This window comes from Chenopodium album, chromosome 17 (genome assembly GCF_948465745.1).
Source record: "Chenopodium album chromosome 17, dcCheAlbu1.1, whole genome shotgun sequence".
Classification (NCBI taxonomy): Eukaryota; Viridiplantae; Streptophyta; class Magnoliopsida; order Caryophyllales; family Amaranthaceae; genus Chenopodium; species Chenopodium album.
This window is the reverse complement of record NC_137850.1, coordinates 29,761,266-29,767,573: the sequence shown is the minus strand read 5'-3', so window position 1 is coordinate 29,767,573 and position 6,308 is coordinate 29,761,266. Positions and strand designations below refer to the sequence as shown.

The window sequence follows — 6,308 nt, the reverse complement described above, 5'->3', positions numbered from 1 at the left end:
ATGTTATTTAGTTATTTATGATTTGTTAACAATAGTTAATAATATAATTTAATTGAAATTTCCTACTCCGTAATTAAATATGAAAATTATGTACTTTTGGGAATTCTATATTCATATTTAATCAAAAGTTAATTAGGAAAACGGAGGAAGTAGTTATTTTCTTTCAATATGTGTTAAAAGTCTATAATTCAATTCTTATATAAAACCATGCATCGCAAGAAATTAACCTAGTTAATAGTGATTTTATACTCATATTATTATTGCTAATTCAAGATCGATTGTTGCAAAAGCACACTTAAGTAAGATAATAAGAAATCAACTAGAACTTTTTAATCAATTTTAATTTCATGTGGTCACCAAAATATAAGTTTTACATGGATAATTTAAATTAAACTAAAAGATTAGCAATAATATAAGATTCTGATTTCTGAAATTGATTTTTCATTGCTTGTTTCATTAGGATCGAGCAGCAGAGGTGAAGTTGAAGGAACACTAACTCCATGTTAAGTTTGTTTCCTCATATATAGAATTCTAAATTAATGGTTCAAGACCATAATATTAACTATTAAGGGTGGTGTAAGTGTGTAACCTTAATATTAAATTTGGTTGTTTATTATTTGTTGTCAATCCACTTTCGTAAGATTCAAACAACATTCTATAAGTTACTCAAAAAAAAGTTGGAGACTCCTTATTTTTACTCTTTAATTAACTCATTGGAAACACTCAAATTCATACCTTAATTGCCATACACAATCAAATTTGTCAATCCACGTAGGATATTTGACCCATATAGTACATTCAGACAAGTGGAGTACACATATAAATAGGTCAATTAACCATAAATATCTTTGATAACACACATTATTGCCATACACAATCATATGTGTCAATCCATGTAGGATGGATTGAGACATTGACACTTAGAATACATTCATACAAGAAGAAAACACATATAAATAGACCGATTAACCATCATACATATCTTTAATAACACACATAATAAAACGTGTGTCTTTTTAAACCCATTCAGTAACTTTGGCCGCCATGACTACAAATTTATCAAGGATGTAACACAATTGCTGATCTTAAACCCAATATAGGATGAATAATATAGTCATTAAAACCGGCAATAGTGAAGATATTCTCCCATTCTTGTTTAGTTCGTTCTTGTCCTTCACTAGTAACGGACATCATCTCCAATCAAGTAATAATTGAGCATCATCAAAGCCTTTGTAATTGTCGATTTGGGGATCCACAACTATATCAATTATAATCGCTTTACCTCCTTGCATTTTGTTGGGAATTGCTTCTTTGCATCGTTTCAATATCTTTATGCAATCAGTATCACTCCAATCATGCAATATCCACTGCATATTTTGTAGTAAAATGCACTTTCATTAATCATAAATTTTGTTTCAAAGTTATAGATACGTTTTGACATTTAATATTATTAAGAAATTTAATTTTAAGTAAATTATAATTTATAAATAGAAAACAAAAACATAATCACGTAAAATCTTGTTTAGTTCATATTTAAAGATCAACTATTCACCATCAAAGCCTAACGTTATTAAAGTAACATGTTAGCTAATGTACAGACTTGCTAAAAAAAAATTAAAACAAACAAACAAACTGTCATTTGTCTAAATGAGGTATGGCCCATCTATTTATAAGGTCAAGTTGCATATCTATCAGTCACACAGATTCAAAACTTATATACATTTATACACCCACAAGTTCCCAATGCCCATATCTCATGTCGTTTCATCAAACAAGAAAATTTGCCCTTATATCTTGACTCCACTAAGGTGTTAGTGTGTTACAAAGTCCCATTCCATTTGTCTCAGTCTAATTGGAACACTTTTTATGTACAGAGTTTTAACTTATGTGGTTGAATTTCGAGTCATTAGTTTTTATCATAATTTAAAAGTTCATGTAATTGGAATTGGATTACATGACTAATTTATGAAAAATTAGGTGTGAAATAATTAAACGGAAATAGTAAGCTTGAAAAGGGGTTTTAAGAACATTAATACTCCACTCAAAATAACATAAGTTGTTGTTTTTTTAAATAAAAAAAAAAATTAATGTATTCGTCATTTGAGTCGACTTTATTTTTTATAAATAGACTGACTATACATGATAATTTGATATTTGGAGAATAATCATTACCTGATTATTACTCCCTCCGTTTTTAAATACTTGTTTCGTTTCTCCATACGCGGAGTTTTAGGAAAAATTAGAAAAAGTAATAAAATATGGAGGTCGTAGGATAGGTGGAAGAATAAAAAATTGTAAAAACGCAAAAACAGTGGAGATAATTGAAGGAGAGAGAATATGTAATTAATATTGTTGGGTCCACTTGGTGAGATAAATTAATTAAATATTATAAAGGCTTTTCAAATAAGGAAATAGAGCAAGTATTTAAAAACGGCTAAAAAAAAAAAGTGCAACAAGTATTTAAAAACGGAGGAAGTATATCATATCTGGTCTCAATAGGTATATATAGTTCAAATATTAAAAACACTGTACGGTGATGTATTACTCATAATGTTTGAACTATAAGCTGTCACTTTGTATACAAAAAGTTCATAATAATATATGAACGGAATGTTCCTAATGTTAGAGTCGAATGTATATTAAATCTAACTATGTATACAAAAAGTTCATAATTACGTGTTACTCCGTATATTTATGTAAGCTTTGCATAATAAAAATAGAGTAAAATGACGTCATCTTACCTTAAGTAGGATAACATCAGCATGGGGAATAGCCTCAAACACATCACCAACAACAAAGTTCACGTTGCTACCATTTTTATGTAACCCTCCAACAACTTGTTGTAAATCAAGTACACTGCACTTCAGCCATGGGAAGGCCTCAGAAATGGCTTTGGCCGTGGCCCCGTTACCACCACCGACATCGATCAACGACTCGATTCCCTCAAGGAAGCCCTTAAAAACATTGTTGGTGACCAACAAGCTTGTAACAAAACGGGAATCACTTTCCACGGCTTGGTTAAATATATCATTAAATTCCGCATCTTGGCTAGTTAATTCCCAAGCATTCTTCCCATGAGCAATATGGAAAGGAGATTCACCCTCGCTTTTGAGCCAACTACTTATATGATGAGATGATTTCATAAGCCTTGGATCAAGCATTCCAAGGGCAAAGGGAGCTTGCGAAAGAGGGTGATCTTTCAACAGAAGTTGGGAGCTCAATGTAAGAGCAAATCCTTCTTCTCCGTTGGCTAAAGTTTTCATAGAGAAGAATTTGGAGGATACAAGAAGGCGCATCAAGCGCGAAAGACAGATAACTTTGTTAGGGATGATAGGAAGTGAATTGGCTAGCTCTTTAAGAGTCATTGGTTTGCCATGTTTATGAATGGTGTCTGGAATGCCTAGTTCAATTGCACATTTTAAGGCGATGGATTTGAGAAAGTAGAAAACATGACTCCATATATGAGCTTGTGCCTCTAGTAGTTGCTCTTTTGCTTCTTCTTTGGCATAGATGAGTGAATCCATTTGCAGTTTTTTTTCTAGAATGATTTATGGTATGTTAGTAGCTAGTGTAACACTTTATAGCTTTATAATGGCCCGGGTATAAAATAATCTATAACTATTATTAAAGTAACTAATGTATGCATGTGACATCATCATTGTCAATGTGTTGGTTTCTTATAAAAAAAAATTCCACCAAGACTATTAGTGACATTATCTATATTTTTTTTGCCCCTTTCGAGATAAACTAAATGTTTAAAAAGGTAGAATATGTTATGTTCAGCTTAATTTCAGTTCAGTTCAGTTAAGTTCCTAATTTCCTTCTTTCATAAACAATTCATTTCAGCTCAATTCACTTCAATTCAATTAAATTGTTTTTAGTTATCAAAACAGGCTCTTATACACTTTCCTAAAGATTTTACAACTAAAGTAACTATATATACAATTCATGTGGAGAAAAAAAATAAACAAAAATAAAAACATTAGTGGTTGGTCTCTTTTATTTTACTTTTGTCCTCTTATACGAATTTTTTAAAGTTTTTAAAAACAATTTCATACATTTTATTAGTGATTGTATGAGTTTGGATTTTCCACTTTTAGTTTTCTTCAAAATATTTTTTTTTTTAAAAAAAAATTGAATCAAAAACCCCTAAACTAATGCTAACATTTTTGTTATATAGTTTTTATTTTAATTATGAAGTAAATTAGAATATTTAACATCTTGTCTTTCAATTCATTATTTAAGCTTAATTTATTGAATGAGAAGGGTCATAGTACAATTCATTATGTTTTGCTTAAATTATTTAGATTACACACTACACATACAAGCAAGCTAGATTTCTATTGTTAAAATCGTGTAGTATGGGACTAACATATTTTAAATAATATTATAATAAATAATCTTCATATTCCAATTACTAGTATTCCCTCTACTTTTTTAAAAAAGTGTTACAATTTTCAAATTTGGTCATTTTTTATTTTTTATTTTATAATTGGTTACACTTTTATTTTAATTGGCAATTAACTACACTTTATTACTATATCTCCTTTCTCTCATATATGATATATGTTCACTATGTATACTTACTGCTATTTTGTACGAAGTGTATATTATTTTTCCACAATCACATTCCTTACTTTTCAATAACCTATTATCTTCAAATTTTTTTTTATAGTCAATTATATAAATTACCTAAATATGCTGGTCAAGAAAAATGGAGGGAGTTACAGGCATATATATGTAGATAATTTGTACTTCAAATATTTGCATCATTTTGACTTTAAACATACGCTAGTTAGTTTGCATGCGATCGCTGTGCAAGATTTAGCATTGTTTCTCGTTATTCATACTAATTGTGCAGTTGCTGATTATGAAGTTTCTTAAGCAATTGCATTGTACAAGATGATACTACAAAGAATTTTTTCTTCATTGCTTTGGCACAAAAGAAACAAAAACTCTGAACTAATAAGGGTGCCATAATGTGATATGAAAAGTCGGCCATTTGGGAAATGAATCCTATAAGAATTTGTGATACATAACAAATTCAATAAATGTCGACAAGGCAACAACTAAACAAAAACCTCCTTACTTTTAGATGCGTTGCACTTCACACCAACTCCTCCAAAGAAGTAAAATGGTTTTGATGATTAATATATAAGTTCAATTCATTCATCAAGAAGAATTTGATCTTTTTTTCAAAAAAAAAAAAAAAAAAAAAAGAAATACAAAAAAATATTATAATCTAGTTATAACAAGAAACACTGATATTTGACATATTAAACACAATCTTCAAAATCCCTCTTAATTGTTCAAACACTATTGTAAATATCCTAATTGTAGTGTTGATTGTAAAAATTATGGAGTTATTGATATTGGAGATTTGGAGCTCCTCATGCAAGTATGAAATTCAAGTTATTTCCTCTATTTCTTTTCATTAGTAGTGAGCTAGTGATTAACATGTTTGACAATATAAGATAAGAAAAATTGCCGGAAATAATCTGACATTTGGCTCATCCGTCCAAAATAATCCCACCTTTCGATTATTTTTAAATAATCTGACTTTTATACCCAATTTGTTCTCAATGGTCCCAACCGGTCAACTAACTTGTTATAACAAGTTACCTACGACGTGTGGGCTTCTGATTGGTCAATAAATTAAATAAAAAGTTTAATTTTTTTTAAGAAAAAAATTAAAGAAAAATTAATTGATTATTTTGAAAAAGCCCTCACCAACCCTAGCCACCCTCCCCGCTGCCTATTCTCACCGCCCAGATTCCGAACTCCCCTGCCCCGTAGCGTCGACCGCCCAGGCTCCTTCCCCCAGTGTTAATGCCTCCTCACCCATCCCCCGAACCACTAACCTCCCTCCCACCGCCATGAAAACCCAATAGAACCATCCCCTAACCTAGAAAACCCCTTCTACCCGCCACATGTTTCGATATTGGCAGATTTCCCCTTCCCCCGTTCCAATTCTAGCTTCCCTCCCCTTTCCCCAGCTTGAGTTCAGCCTCCCTCGCATTCCCCCGCCATGATTTCGGCAGTCCCTCACTTTCCCCTCCTTAATTTTGGTCGCCCAAACCACCCACAATAGCGACGGCGACGTCGCAAGCTCTGATCTGATGGTTGCTGCAATTCAGCAATTATCTACGGTGGCTAGGGTGGGTGGAGGTGGTGGTTGCCTGGCTGATGTATTTTTTTTTATTATTATTTCAATATTTTTAATTTAAAATTTTAGACAAATTGTATGTTGACACTGTAGACACCCATTTGTGTCTCCCCAAAACCAAACCCAGTGATGAATGCCTTGC

General features: G+C 31.4%; 1 pseudogene; it reads right to left on the bottom strand.

The window, feature by feature from the left end:
* Nucleotides 1-1,059: 1,059 nt before the first annotated feature.
* Nucleotides 1,060-3,524, bottom strand: LOC145587759 (trans-resveratrol di-O-methyltransferase-like; annotated as a pseudogene).
* Between the last annotated feature and the right edge of the window lie 2,784 nt (nt 3,525-6,308).